This window comes from Balaenoptera musculus, chromosome 18 (genome assembly GCF_009873245.2).
Source record: "Balaenoptera musculus isolate JJ_BM4_2016_0621 chromosome 18, mBalMus1.pri.v3, whole genome shotgun sequence".
Lineage (NCBI taxonomy): Eukaryota > Metazoa > Chordata > Mammalia > Artiodactyla > Balaenopteridae > Balaenoptera > Balaenoptera musculus.
Genome location: NC_045802.1, coordinates 51489654 through 51506152, shown reverse-complemented (window position 1 = coordinate 51506152; position 16499 = coordinate 51489654). Strand labels below are relative to the sequence as shown.

General features: G+C 37.0%; 1 pseudogene; it reads left to right on the top strand.

The window, feature by feature from the left end:
- Positions 1-2391: 2391 nt before the first annotated feature.
- Positions 2392-3195, top strand: LOC118884368 (annotated as a pseudogene).
- The last annotated feature ends 13304 nt before the right edge of the window (positions 3196-16499 follow it).

The following is a 16499-nucleotide window of genomic DNA, read 5'->3' as shown; positions in this document are numbered from 1 at the left end:
GTTTTTTCCCACCCTGGATAGTTCTCAGGATATGCTTTATTCCTCCACCTCTCTTCCAGAAATAAATGAGGAAAGAGAATGAGTATAACTATGTAGAAATAACTGTGAAGTAGATGATGTTCCTTTTCCACTCTAAGAAAAAGGCTCTCTCAATTCAGTTTTTCACGGCCCTCAACCTATCACTGACTTTTTCTCCTTAAATTTCAGGTATAGTTTCACTTTTACATATGAAAGACTGAGTCTCCAAATTCAAGATTATTGACTTAAATGAACAGTAACCTGGCTTCTATAGGTTTAAATACATGATCTGTCCGGATGCTTCAAAAAGTCTCACATATACACATATCTTCCAATTCCATCCCCACTAATATAAATATTTTATGTTTTTCTTAAATATATATTGAATATTTAAGGACTGATCCTTAAAATAAGGAAGGGAGGATCATTTCTTTACTTCTTATGTAACTCACGCCTCCTCTTCCTCCCAAATTGCCTAGTAAAAATCCCTTACATAGCACATGCCATAATGCCTAGCTCCCCTAACAGACTATGAGTTTTATAGGGTAGGCTCTGTGTCTTAGAGATATTAGATTCATCACCTAACACATAATTTGAGTTGTTGAATAAACAACTGAATGGATGAATGAATATGTGAGTCTCCTAACAATAAGGGCTTTTAAGAATATTTATATAACTGATCTGCCACTGTAAATTTACATCTATATGTGATGGGTGGGACCATCAGGCAACTTGGAATTTAAAACAGAGGTATTGTGAAACTTTTCATTTGGATTGAAGAGAAAGTGAAGTGCTGGGAATTGAGGGAAAGGAACAGACATAAATCTTCTCCTGTCATCATCGGAGCAACACAAACTTCAGCTTAATTCACTGTAAAATGGCAGAGAGGTTGCCTTCAGTCATGACCTCAATTACCTGGCTTTAGAATAATCTCAGAATGAGAGAAATAATGAATCTCAGTTCACATGTCTGAGGCTCTAAAGAAAGCAATGGAAAGTTAACATTTATTGAATGTCTACTGTAGACAAGGTACCAGATTTTTTGACCTTTCATATATGAACTTGTATTTAACTTAATCTTTACAACACTGAGAGGTGAAATTAGTTAATATCATTATCTTACATGAAAAGCTAGTGAAAGTTATATTTTAATGTCTCTTCAAGATGCTAATAATATTCTAACCCCTTCCACAATTTTATACTTTGGACTGTGAAGGAGATGAGAACAATAGATAGCCATATATTTCTTCCAACTTCGATACTAAAGCTACAAAAATAAAAGGTTATCTTTTTACACAGGGAGTGATACAGCTTGGAATCTTTAAAATAGCTTTAAAGGTACCAAAAGGTTTTAGAGTTAATACACTAAGAATTGTTACTTATACTAATTTTCTCCTTAATTTCATTATCTATCCACAAAAAAATCTTTTAATAATGGTTTTTCTCCATCTGTAAAATAATGATAGAATAAATTGCAACACTTAAAGGATTTCAAAGAAACAGTAAATTTTCTTGCCATTGTTTTCAGCATGGGTTATACAGAGTCCAAACGATAAAGAAAAGAATCTCATGAAAAAGACTCAAAAGGGATCAGAGATCCACCTCCAAGGTAACAGCAGGAGGAGATCTTTGGACCCTCCTTCCGGCAAAATAAGCAAAACCAGTGAACAGTATTTTTAAGAAGAAAAACAACAACAACAGCTGAGTGTCTGGAAACTGTCCTAATGGCATACACACTTATTCGAGAAAACCTACTAAAACTCAGTAAGAACACTGAGAGTCTGTACATCTGAGCCAACCTGCTCTCTCCATCTCTACCCCCAGTTCATCCTGACAGAAACTCCAATCCGGGTGAATGTAGCCAAGAAATGGGCTCTCCCTCCCTTCAGCTTCCAATGAAGGGTTACCATATTTCATTGAGAGAGGCAAGTCACTGATGCCGAAAGCTCGGCCTCTCTCTACACCAGTGCCGAATCAAATCTCGGAGGCAGAGTTCTGGGTGAAGTAGAAAAGAATAGCTTTGTTGTTTTTCCAGGCACAGGGGGACACAGTGGGGTCCTGCCTCAGAAAACTATGTGTCCCAACCCCAGAGGATTTGGTGAGGGGTTTTATAAACAATGGTTCAAGGGTGGGATCTCTGACATGACACGATTAGGGTGTGTGCAGGGCGTGTGCTCCCTTCATCTTGTCTCAGGTGGTGGATCTCCTAATCTTGATGAGCTTCTCTGGTCCCTTTAATCTTGCCTCAGGTGGTTCCTTGGCTTCTCCTCCCTTGATCAGCAACTGTTCAAATCTGCCCTTTGGAACTCGGGGAATGTCACAGAGGCTGGAGTCTTGCCTGCAAGAAACGGGGTACAAAACAGGCCTCTGGAAGATGGCGACTCCCATGCATCGGCTCACAGCCCGGAGACAAGCGGAAGCAAGTAAGCAACATGTAAGATGTCAGAAATGCTTGGAATCTGGGCATGGGACTTATGAATGCACAGGAAAAAGAAAGTACCTACATAGGCCTTCAAGAACAGCAGAACTGGGCTTCCCTGGTGGCGCAGTGGTTGAGATTCCACCTGCCAATGCAGGGGACACGGGTTCGAGCCCTGGTCTGGGAAGATCCCACATGCCGCGGAGCAACTAGGCCCGTGAGCCACAACTACTGAGCCCGCGCATCTGGAGCCTCTGCTCCGCAACAAGAGAGGCCGCGATAGTGAGAGGCCCGCGCACCGCGATGAAGAGTGGCCCCCGCTCGCCTCAACTAGAGAAAGCCCTCGCACAGAAACGAAGACCCAACATAGCCATAAAAAAAAAAAAAAAAAGAACAGCAGAACTAAAGAAAGCTTTAAAAGAAAAAAGAAAACAGATTATTATTACAAGAAAGCATTGGAGAAACTACTGTAGAAAGAAAGACCAAGAAAAAAAGGTCTAAGAGTGTAACCAGCTCCAGTGGCAATAGCAGTGACAGTTCAGCCAGTGATTCTTCATCAGAGCGTGAAGAGACGTCTACCTCATCCTCCTCAGAGGACAGTGACGCTGATGAAGTCTCCTCCAGGTCATCTTCAGCCTCTTCCACAAGCTCTTCCTCGTCCTCTGATGCAGAAGAGATGCCAGCTCTTCTAGTAATAGCAGCAGCAGCACAGATAGTAGCTCTGAGGGTGAACCACCAAAGAAGAAGAAAAAGAAATAGAATTGTTCCATCTGTATTGGACTGATGGACTAAAAACATCAATGTGATTCTTAGAAGGGAATTTGGAATGTGTTAAGACCAATAGGTTAACAGGTCAAAATTTTTAGAGTTCAAAAGTTTCTAAATGTTTTACATTGTAAGAGCATAAAGACTATTAATAATGGACTATATATATATAAAGACTTTTATTTTAGGGGTGAATCTTGTTTTTCTTTTTTATCTTTAGAATATATCTCTAAAATTAATCAAAGCTGAAATCTAGTAAATCTTTTTTGTGATGAAACCTATCTTTCCTCCCTGTGAAATAAATGCCATACTTTGTTATATGTTTGTGCTATGTACCAGACATGTTTTCAGGATAATGCCTCAGAATATCTATCTGGCAGTGAATTTCTAATGCTTTTGGCTGTATGTTATTATGTAAGATTTAATACCTCTATAAACTTAGAGTTTTCCTACTGTTAATAAATGTGCTCTATTTTTATGTTTATGTTCAGAAAGTTATTCTGACTTCTTGTCCTAAATGAAAAGTTCAAGGAATCTATTAATAAATTTATACCTTTTGGATGGTACAAGTTTCAAGTTACTGTGTTGTATCATTCATTTTCTTCTGGTTCTTAGAGTTACCCTTTTATGACAAAAATTATTCTAGAGGAACTTAAAAAGGAACAAAATTCTGAAACTACATAGGACTCTAATCTTGGTGCCTTTTGATAAATTCAGTGTATCAGAAAAGAAAACCGTCATTTAAAAAGCTAACTTAAGTAAAAGTGATATAAATACCTTTGTGTGTTGATATGCTATAAAAGGTACCATTCAAAGGGGAAAAAAAGGTAGGAGGAAGAGAGGTAATTTTTGTAGAAAATTAGAGTGACGTTGGTTGCCTTTTACTAAAGTATTCTTAAGTTTTAAGATTGCCTTTTACCATTTTGCAATTGTGGTATGACAGTTTATATGGTAACTGGTCATATATGACAGTCTACTGCATAAATATGAATGACTTGGATTAATCTGGTATGTTTACATAGCATATACACAGTTGAAATCTAGCATGAAAGTTTAAAAAGAAATACTGCACAGTATTTCTTAAAAGTAAAGTACTAGGCCATGGTGAAATTATTTGGTTTAACATCACATTATTTTGTGATATCTTTTAAACTTTTTGGAAAGAGGTATCATTTGTAGAAAAATCTTGATTTGGGTTAAATATAGGTTTTTAAAGTACAGATGTTGTCTTTTTATATTTATGAAAAAGCAGTAGAAAATTACTTTTGAAGAAAATGGACTTCTATTTAAATGTTTAAATATATGTATGTTGTGAGTTTAAAGAGCTGTAGTTACCTGTTTGACAGAACTGTCGCTTTCAATGATTGTAAATAAACTCTCAAAGCATCATTTTAAGGCTCCATACAGAATGTGTCAATTGACAGGCAAGTTTAATAAATTACTAATGAAATACAATTTACAATGTAATCTCTGTAAGGGTAATTTTAGCAGTTAAACTTGGAAGGGAAACAAATGTGTACATAGGTTACATCACTTGTAATTAAATAAAGCTCTGTTTGTGCTGATGAGCTTAGAAAAAAAAAGGTCTCTGTGCCTGGGTGCCCCACAGGACCCCCCTTGGTTTCATCACCAGAATTTCTCATTCCCTCCAACTCCAAATTGAAGAGGATAAACTCCAGGTATTACTGGAGGTTGGCTGAGTGTTATTGAGAGGTTCACCCAGCCCTCACTTAGAACCTGGAAGGTCTTCTCCAGCCATGGCTGGCAAGAATACTGGGGTCCTAATCACCCTGACATCAACTCAATCATAGAGCAGAAGTTCCACACCAGGAGAGTCAGGTCAAAGGACCAGAGGACCAGAGGCTAACTGCTGCAGCTTGTCCTGGAATAGGAGTGAGAGATTTTGCCCAGGTTGAGAAGCAGTTTATAAGAGACCTCTGAAGCTTTTTCCAAAGGAAATGATAAAGTCGTTATTAGAAATAGAGTTTGGTGAGGTTCAAGCCTAATGGTGTTCTTGAAAACAATAGCTCCTCTTAATTAGGAGTAAAAAGCTTAACTACAGGCTAGCTAGTTCACCAGAGAGAAACAGAGAAAGAGATAACTAAGAAGTACCCTCCTGAGTACAAAAGATAAAGACTCTTCTCAAAAATACACTCTTGTCTGAATTTAATCAGATCAGACTACAGAGCTATTTATGCCTCAGGGCATTGTCAAAAACTATCGAGTAATCAGCTGGTAATTAGTGGTGCCTAACAGATGGGTGTGATACCAAATGAGGCCGAATGATCAGGAAAGGAGACACTCAAACATAACCCTGCTCCAAATGCTGTCATCTCAGATAAATGTGTGGCTGTGCCCTCTCAAACACCCAGGGTTTCACACTTCAGGAGAGACGAACTTCACTAAAACAGTTTAGCGTGTCACTAAATAAACAAGCAAATAACAACAAAAACAAGCCTCAGAGCTGGGGAGGGGAATCATTAGTGCTTGCCTAGAGCTGGGGTAGGAAGATCCGGAGGTGATGGTTCAGGAGTGTGGGATTTTTTCTTAGGGTGATGCAAATGTTCTCAAGTTGATTGTGGTCATGGTGGCACACCTCTGAAAACATTAAAAGCCATGGGTGGATTGTATGATATGTGAATTATATTTCAATACAGATGTTTGTAAAAAGACTAACAGTACTTTTTAGGCATGGGAGGTGACAGTCCCCCCTCAAATACTCTGAAGTTATTTAGACAGCCAAGGGAAAGAAATATTTTTCAGCCAAAGCAAAAATTGTAAACTTGCCTGGATTTATTCAAATTGTTTGGCAGTGGACCTGTGGGAATTGGGTTCTGGGCTGATGTTCAGCCAGCATTTCTAGTGACCAGTAGCAATGATGTCAGAGTGGCATGTCATTTGTCATGTTTGTCACTGGCTGAAATAAACACTCCTGCCTGTGGGCCATGCACATAACATCTTCCCAAGCAGGCTGTGTTACGAACTCTACGATCCTGTGTATTTTATCACTAATCTCACATTGACTTTATGCTGTGAGCGTCAGGCTACTAAGGAAAGCGAAAGATTTTAGATAAGTGAATCTAATTAGAAACATTTACCTCCATGTCCTTCTGTTTGTTTAAAAAGCTTACAATTTTCAGGTGATGCTCAGTTTTTGATTACGAATTTTGAGTTTGTTAACTAGACACTTTCTTTAACTCCTCATTGATTTGCTTCCTCAAAATGGAAACCTCTTGTCTGACTCCTAACTTTGACATGGCTAAGTCAAATGGCCTTGGTGACATTCATTCTAACTTGAATAGGAGTTTTTTTGTAGTCAGTCGTTATTACTTATTTAGCATTGACTGAGGGAAGCCATTCCTCTGCAAAGAAGGTTATATTATGTGACTTTCGGTGTGGCATGGGGAGAATATTTAGGAGGAAAAGGTTGTCAACTTAGCCAAATCATTAACAATCATTCATTCAGTCATCCAACATCACTAATCCAACATCTGCCAGGCACACTGCTCAGCCTTAGGGACATGGCAGTGCCTAAAACAGACATGGTACCCACCCTCAGGAAGTGCACCATCCAGTGGCGTTGCCCCTGTGGTTGACTCAAACTGTCAACCGAGATGCCTGTGTTACAGACCATTGATTCTTTTCCTATGCAGTTTGCATTTCTTTCCCTCAACTAAAGGGAAAGAATATCACAAGTTTTTATAATCAGAGGAATGTTAATCCTCCTTTCTCTGAATGTCTGTCCAAAAGAGGCTAGAAAAATGAAGTAATGGGTTAGAGGTGTTTACACAATCATGACAAATAGCATACATTCTGATGCAAAATTACCAACAGTTTTGCTATCCTTAAGCTTCTGTTATATGTGAAATTGAAATATACTTACAAAACATTTTCCTTATATATCACTTTCAAATTCTCAAAATACTTTTACAGTTTCTCATTACAAAGTAAATTGAATTGTCATATTTAAAAATTATTGACAAGATGTGGTAATTTTTAAAAGAATTCCAGGAAGGCAAAAGTTTCGGAGTAATGTGTAGATCACAGCAAAGGAATAGGGAAAAAAATATTTAAGTGAGGTGGAAGGAGGCAAACCTGGATCTTACTGACAGGGTATTAAGATTAATAATGTATGGATTTCTCTTTACATCACACTTCTTAAACTGATTCTTGTGAAAAACAGTATATCAAAAATTATCAATATCACTCTAGAGACATCCAAACTATCAAAAACTGGAGGCGAATAAAAAAACAAAAGGAACACTGTTGTTGGAAGTTCAAGTGGCAGAGGGCACCCCTTGCTCCCTTTCACTCATTATGGACTCACTTTTTAGGAAGAGCTTTGGTGAAGGCCTCCAGGCCCTACTGATGTCACTTCAGATTCTCCTGGGGTTTGTCTCCCTCTCCAGGTTCTGCCTAGTCCCCAGCTTTAAAAGATCTTATGGATTTGTTGCTCTATTTTTTAATATTGAAAAAAATTTTTTTCTTTAATACTATTTTCCATTTTTTAAATCCATGTAATACTTTCCCTCAATTTTTAAAACGTTTATGTAGTACTGAGAAGCATATATAACTCAGTCCAGCTCAACAGAGGCTTATAATATACATGGCCATATTAAGGATTTATTCATCAATTCTAACTTTGTTGAGTGCTTTTGTTTTTAAACATGATAGGTGTTGAATTTTGTCCAATGCCTTTCTTGCACCTATGAAGAACAGAAATGCCCGTAAGATTTTTTTAAAATCATAACTCTGTTAATGTGTTAGGTTTTATTAATGGATTTTCTAATATTTAACCACTCTTCAATTCTTAGAATAAATCTTACCTGGTAAGAATGTTTAAGTTTTTAATGCATTGTTGAATTTTATTTGCTAGTAATTGATCTAAGATTTTTACTCAGATAGTAATAGATGGGCTTGGTCTGCAGTTTTCTCTTTTTGGTGAAATCTGTCAAGTTTTGGGAAAAAAATCTTTTACTAACTTTTAGATAAACTTAAAAGTTTTACCTCTTTTTCCCTGCAATCAAATAATTAAGGAACATTGAGATTATATGATTTTTAAAGTGTACTTTTGAGGATGAAGCAAGTCTTGCATTAAAGCCATCAAGGTCACTTGCTTTTTAACTACTTTCCCTTTTATTCTGTGGCAACTGGTCTCTTTAGGCATTCTCTCTACTGGGGTCAATTTGAGTCGCAAGTATTTTTTAATAAAATTATCCATCTTATCTAAGCTTTAAAAGAAGTCTGCCTGGAGTTTTTTATTTAATCATCCTCTCAACAACACTGATCATGGACACAAGTCTTACTCTTAATATTTTAGCAGTACCACCAGGGCTGTGATAATCTCAGCATAGCTGCTATTTTTTTTTTTTAATTATTGGTTTTATATTCTTAGCTTTAAAATATCGCACTTTAAATTTTACTACTTTACATATAGCTAAATTTGATTGTAAACTTTACATTAATTGGCAGATTGCCAGCTTACAGCTGGATATGCATTCTACTTCTGAACATTTTTTATTGTAAAGAGATCCTATAAAATATCTGCTAGAAATCTTTTCCACCTTTTTTCAATGAAGTGTACTTTGGCATATGAAATGAGAGAAGACTTGGGTAGCCAAACAAAATTTAGCATCTCTCTCTTCTAATTCCAAGTTGCACTGAAACGCTGCTTTCCAGACCTTGATAAGTCTTTGCGACAGTGCCTACAGAGTTTATACTCCCGGTGTTTCTCTCCTCCTTTATGAGTCTCTGAACCTTCATACCTTCATCTCTTTTTCTCTTCCATCTGAAAATGGCCTTCCTTTGTTGTCTACTAGGGAAAGATTCCCAACATTTTCAATTGAAGGTTTCTCTCTCTCTCTTCCATATACCTCAAGTTTCAAACATTTGTTCTAACAAAAGATGCTATATTTATTGAATATTAAAGTTGCATTTTTTTTTATACATGCTGTCAGTGTTTTCATGATTGTAGATCTAAGGAAAGACTCCTTTAGGAAAGCTCACAACACATATTACATTTCCATTTCATTTGTTGATATTTTTTAAATGTTCCTTTATAATTTGAAGACTCCAGGTCCAGGGATTCTATACTGGAATCAACATGGTAAAACACCCCCTTTCCAAGTCATCTCAACAAGAGGAACACAGAAACTTGAAGAAGCACTTTCCAGAGGATGTGGAAATAGCATATTTCATTACATAAATAGATTTTTCCTGCACTGGTCTGCCTTATGACCAGACATCTGCTAATTATACCAGAGGGCAAGACTACAAAGGCCAATTTACATTCTGTTTGTGGTGTCCTTGATTTGTTTCTAAGAACCAAAACAAGATAAAGGGTTACAAATGATTTAATTATGAACAGTCACTGCCTTGCCTTCACCCAGCGGGTATCAGGGTCTGTGGCTCCATTTGCCTCACAGCAAAGTACTGGCCACCCTGGGGAAGACTTTCAAGATTCCCTTAGCACAGACTCAGGATCCCTTTAGCACAGACTCAGGGCTTGGGTCTCTTCCTTAGCCACAGATGGACATTGTGCTCAATATACTGAGAAATAAAATGAAACAAGCTGGTGGACTCCTTTGGATTAACTGCTTCCTCCTTGTGCTATGTCCACTTCTTTGGCCATGTTTAAATAACGACTTCTCTTCTTTGAAGTTCGTTCTTAGTGAGATTATTTTCCTTGCTTATCCAAAGTTCTCTCTCACATTTTGTGTGTGTGTGACTTATACACAGACTTAATTAAAACTCAATTTTCAAGGGGCAGGGGGTTGCATCCTGGAGCAGGAGCCAGGGGACCTGAACTCTGCTTCTAAATTTGGTTCTTATTGGCTGATTGGCTTTGAACAACCTCTTTTGTTGCCTCATATTCAAAAAATAAGGTTAACAATGGTTATTTTACAGGAATATTGTAATTAATAGTATACACAAAAATATTCATTAAAAAAGTAAAAAAAAAAATATGTGAAGGTAAAATGCAATTATCTTTGTAGCTCTTATTTATTTAAAACTTATATATATGTGCCAGGCACCTTATGTATATTTTAAGCATATTAAAACTTTTAATATTTACCAGTCCTTGAAATAAGTACTATTATCTTCATTTTATATATAAGAAAATGAAGCACAGAGAGGTTAAATAACTTGCTGAAGGTCACAAAACAGGTCTGTCTACAGAGCCTGTGCTCCCTTATATACATACAGTGCCTTGGTCATAGCAGACCCTCAAAAAGGAGAAAAGAGTAATAATTCAACATGGACAATTATATTTAGTGAAAGATACTTATTTAAAAGATTTCAGTATTGTTCTTTGACAAATCCAGCATCCTTGGCCATTAAAATAAGCTCACCAAATTTCCAATTAACAGAGTCTAAATCTTACTAGTTATTTCATATTTATTCTTGGGACATCCCTTGTGGTGCAATGGATAAGACTCCGCGCTCCCAATGCAGGGGGCCCTGGTTCGAACTCTGGTCAGGGAACTAGATCCCACATGCATGCCGCAACTAAGAGTTCGCATGCCACAACTAAGGAGTCCATGAGCCACAACTAAGGAGCCCACATGCCGCAACTAAGAAGCCCTGGAGCCACAACTAAGGAGCCCACCTGCTGCAACTAAGACCTGGTACAACTAAATAAATAAATAATTTTTTAAATAAAAGACTTTTTAAAAAAAAGTATTTATTTTCAAAATTATTTATGAATGACAGGCAACTGTGAGCTTTTTGTGGATACTTTTTGTAGCTGCACATTTGGCATGCTTTGGTTTTTTGTGGTTTTTTTTTTTTTTAGGTTGTGCCCTGCCCCCTTCCCCCCTGTTTCACTATGGATATGAGTGCACATGTATCTCTTTTAGACCTTGTTTTCAATTGTTTTGGGTATATAACCAGAAGTGGAATTTTGCTGGATCAGATGGTAATTCTAATTTTTATTTTTTGAATTTTATTTTATTTTTTATACAGCAGGTTATTATCTATTTTGTACATATTAGTGTATACATGTCAATCCCAATCTCCCAATTCATCACACCACAACCCCAAGCCCCCCCCCCCCCGCTTTGTTTTCTGGGTTTTTTTTTTTTTGGACCTTATTTTTCATTGCAGATTTATTTGGCAATGTACAGTAAATTTTGTAAACTTGCATCAAGTTTATGAATAAAGAAACATTTCAAAATTATTTAAGACAAACAAAAATTTCATGCAAGCAGTCAAGAATACTGATAATTTTTTTAAATCTATATTTATTAGAAAGTTAGTTCATTGGTTATCTCAGAGTTATCTCATGTCTAATGTAAAAACCTTTATTTCTGAGTTACCAAATTTACTTTGAAACCTTTCCCATTTAGGCAGGAGAACACTTTGGTTTTCATCTGGTCCCAATTTAAACAATATTATCCCATTCTTACCTCCAAAAAAAGTCTATTAGATATTTCTCTCACATTTTTGGTTGTGTTTGGTGCATCTGAATACTTATAAAACTGGCTTATTGCTTTTTACGTCAACCTTACCTCTTATAGCAATTTAGGACTAGGACACCCTACATCTGCTCATTTGCACTGGTGGTGACGCACACAGCCGGTGGCTTGACCTACTCTGTTTCAATCTTCCCAAGATCATATTTCAGATGCCCCAAGTTCGGACATCTTTCTCTTGTCTTGTTTCATAGACTGGCTGAAACGTTTAACTTGTCCATACAGGCTTTTTGCATTTTCTTATCACTCAGTGAGTGAGACTGAAGGACAGCTTACGGGACACAAAGTATACTCTTTTTTTTCAGGCTCGGTTGTGTTTACAGCTAGTAGCACCTGGTGGCATTAGATGGGGGAAGAAAGTGAGGGATCTGTAATCTCCAACTGCCTCCCTCCCCACAATCTTTGATATGGATAATTGATGCTTTTCTATATTGAATGAAAAAAGCATTATACAGAAATAGCTTTAAGCCCTTCTTTTCAGAAACTGTGGAGCAGTCACTGTGTTTAGGAGGCCTGGAACCTCAGGTTCCCTTTTCCTGACTCCTCTGTCCCCCGGTCTGACAACTCTCTCCTGATTAACAGTGTATGTGGGGAGCTATGAGCATGTTTGGACTGTCCTCATCGTCTTCTTTTATGATCATCTAAAGTTTGGGCTTATTGAATAAGAGAAAATCTCCTAATTTAACTCAATCTCAATTTTGGTCAATCTTGCCTCTCCTATTTTATACCCATGAAATACTTTTTTCCCATGGTTTTGTTGCTAAAAATTCTGTACAATAATGAGAGCTGTTTAACAGTTTGAATTTTTGTTTAAAGATGGCTTACATGCTATGTAAAATGGTAACTGTCAACTTCAGAGAAACAGGAAATGTTCTACAATGAAGTTGCTCTGGGTGGAGGGTGTTTGCAACCATTCTACTTTTCATCCCCCTTTGGAGAGCAATCCAATCCACGATCTTTAGTTTTCCATTACAAACATGTCCTCAAACATGCTATTCTCACATGAGGAGCTTAAGGACAACCACTCCCATTGCATTTATTGCAATGCTATTACTCCCAGCAGAAAAGCAAAGTAAACCTTAAAATATGTAAAAATCTCTATAATCCTGGGACCAACTTACTACAATAATCATTGTCTGACAATAATGAAAACCTTTTCTTCCTAACGAAAGAACACTCTGCACATTATCCAGGGGTGGGGCATGGGAAATGGGTCCTGAGGTTAAGTTATCTCTGGTTCCCGGACATCTATAATTCCTTTTCTGACAAGTTCATTTGTAACGTACAATGCACATGGATAAGCTATCGGTCACGTGAACATTTGAAGGAAGACCAAAAAAAAACCTGTTGAATGAAAGATCATTAATCTTTTATAACAAGGTTCCAAAGCATACTCAAAGCATATTTGGTCCTGCTCCCTGAATGTTACATTGAGAACATCTAGTCTTTGGGAGGGAATGAAATATTAAGCCCAGGTCTCCAATAAATAAAATGAAATAGAATGCCATGAACCTCAGCAGACAAATATTTGCATTGAACAGGGTATATACAATACACCCTGTATTTCAAAAAGTAACTAGACTGTCCTATTTTTATTTTGTGGAGGAATTACACCAAACTCTATTTCATTGCCTATCCAAGTGCCACAGAACCACTTGCCTAAATAAGAGCAGCTGTGATATTCAGAATAAAAAAGTTTAATTAAATATCTCTGCCATTTCCATCTTATCAAAAAATGAGCAGTGTTAATTAAGTTCACAAATTCATACCCATTTCCCATATGAACTTTAATTGAAACAAAGTAAAAGAAACTGGAAAGTCAAAACCACTCTCAAAGACAAGATGTACAATTTCTTGGTCATAAATGGAAAAGAAATACAAAGCAGTAGGTGGGATTTGCTGGTTCCAAAACTGGAAACACGTAGAGACTGCTGACAGTTTTGGCTCTGGTAATAAAAATTAAAAGTGCCACATACAAGATGAGACTATGCCAGAACGCACAGCCTAAAACTTGGAGCTTCAGTGAGTTCTCCCTGCCGTGAGCTGAAGCTCAGAACAGGGGTGCTCACAATCTATGTGAACCGATGATGGTTAGAGCTTTTATAAAACTGTATCACTAGAGAAACAAGAGGAAGTGAGTAGGGCCTAGAAATCAGGGCAGAGACTATACCACCCACGAGTCTGGCATCTGGATTTGCACTATTTACAATATCACCGTGAGACAGAGGTCCTAAGACACACTACAGAACATGACAGACTTCCAGTCAAGATGAACCTGGAAACCAATATTCCAAAATTCATGATGAAAACCAATGTAGGAACAACAGCCATGAGAGGAATTCAATCTAATAAAATGGAAAAATAATTGAGCAATATGAAAATCAATTTAAAGTATGTATGTTAAGGATCTTCAAAGAGATATAAGAAGGCGTAAGTCCACTGGACAAAAAGGAAAAATATAGGATAAGAACAAAAAGAACAGAAAATGAAAAATAGTGAAGTAAAAATAGTACAAATAAATAATACAGTAATTGAAAGTTTTAAAAACACCAAAAATCTCTACACTGGACCCAGAAATAGAGAAAATTAGTGAACAAGGAAAAAATACTGAGATGTTCTTCCAGGGCATTGCAACAGGATAGAGATTAAAAATATAAAAGCATAGTTAATAGTGATGGAAAATGGTGTGAGAGGATTCAAACATGTATTCAATGGGACTCCAGAAAAAGAGAATAGAGGGAATAGTAGAAAACACAATATTTAGAGAGCAAGTAGCTAATAATTTTAAACATTTTTATAAAGATATGAGTATTCAGACCATGAATACTGAGTGCCAAGCAGGTCAAATAAAAATAAAGCCATGTTTAAACTCACCATGGTGAAAATGCAAGTTACCAAAGATGAAGAGAGAAATCTCATAAAGTAATAGAGATTGATTACATTCAAAGGTATACCAATCAGATGCAGGTGGATAGGGAACAGGAGGGAGATTCAATTTAGTACCTTGTCTCATACAAGAAGAAGCAAGAGATAGAGAAAAACTTTTGAGTTAGAGAAAGTTATAGTCAAGTATGTATGTGAAAATAGAGTAGAAATATAATCTATAGCTTTCAAACTAGCAAGGGGAAAAAAATTACCAGTCCAATAGAAAGCAGAAAGAAGAGGGGAAACGTCAAACAAAAACAAACAAAAAAAGAAGACAAAGAGAAAAGGGAAAAATTAGAAGGCAGATAGGATTCCAAATAAATGAATAACCACAATAAAAATTGGTGGATTAAATTTTCTGACTAAAAGATATCTGACCAGACTATTAAAAAATGAAAACACTTCTAAAATGAAATGACTCAAAAAGTTAAAGAAAGAGAAAAAAAAGAACACACCTGACAAATACCAAGAAACAAAAATTGAATTATCGATATTAATATCACAGACAGCATCTAGGATATTTCCTTCTAACAATGGAATACTAATTTTCTACATCCAATTATAGATGCTGATTTAATGGTGTTTTCTTCACCACCAATTGACATGTGTGGCTTTGAGATGAACAGTTAATTTCACAGGAGGTAAGATTAAATCTTGATGTGCATTTCAGTGGGACTTCTGAAAAAGAAAAGGAACAAAGACATTTATGATGACAGGGATATATAAAAAGGATGGTTACAACATTCAAAGTATTTTAAAATTTGACAGAAAATGTCTTTTATATCAGCATAGGTTAGATTTATTTTCTTCATACTGTCAAGCTTTTACTTACTCAATCAAGCTATATATGGGATGTGTGTGTGTTTTAGCAGTAAAGGCTCTGGTTCTTCATTTTTCTGTATCCATGCCCTATTACAAGAGATTCTGTAGTCTGACAAAAGAGGACTACGTGGTTTCACCTTGGACTGTGGGTTCAGTCACATGACTTACAATGGAATGGTATTGGGTGTCATGTGACCAAAGACTTGGAAAGTGCTTGCCTTCTTGAGCTAGCTCTTTTGCACCTTTGCCATCACCTTGAGAAGAACATGTCTAGTTGAGCAGAGTTCAACCACCACATCCGCACACAGCCTAGATCAGCTAACCTCTAGCTGAACCCTAGACACAAAAGCCAACCCAGCTGAGATTAACAGAGCCACTCAGCTGAGCCCATAGATCAGTGAACCTACAAATTTATGAGAATAGATGATGATTGCTTTAAGTCCCTGAGTTTGGGGGGTAGCTGGCTGTGCAGCATTTTTGTGCCAATAGCTAACCAACATACATTGCACTATTTTTTTTTATAGATTTTTTAAAAATTATTAGCATCTTTAATTATTATTTATTTATTTATTTATTTATTTGGCTGTGTTGGGTCTTCGTTTCTGTGCGAGGGCTTCCTCTAGCTGCGGCAAGCAGGGACCACTCTTCATCACGGTGCGCAGGCCTCTCTCTATTGTGGCCTCTCTTGTTGCTGAGCACGGGCTCCAGACGCGCAGGCTCAGTAGTTGTGACTCACGGGCCTAGTTGCTCCGCGGCATGTGGGATCTTCCCAGACCAGGGCTCGAACCCGTGTCCCCTGCATCGGCAGGCAGACTCTCAACCACTGTGCCACCAGGGAAGCCCCCATTGCACTATTTTCAACAATCTTTTATTCTGCCAAAGCTTTTCACTGATGAGTGCTAATTAGAGGCTCTCAGTCTTTGGTTTCAACCATGATTTAACACCCAAATAGAATTTAACAAAATCAAAACCTGAATCAAGGAACATAAAATTTATAATTTCTGTATTAAAGAAAATGGGATTTATAATTTTCTCTTTCCATAGCATTCAACTCAATACCAGAAAAATAACAACAGA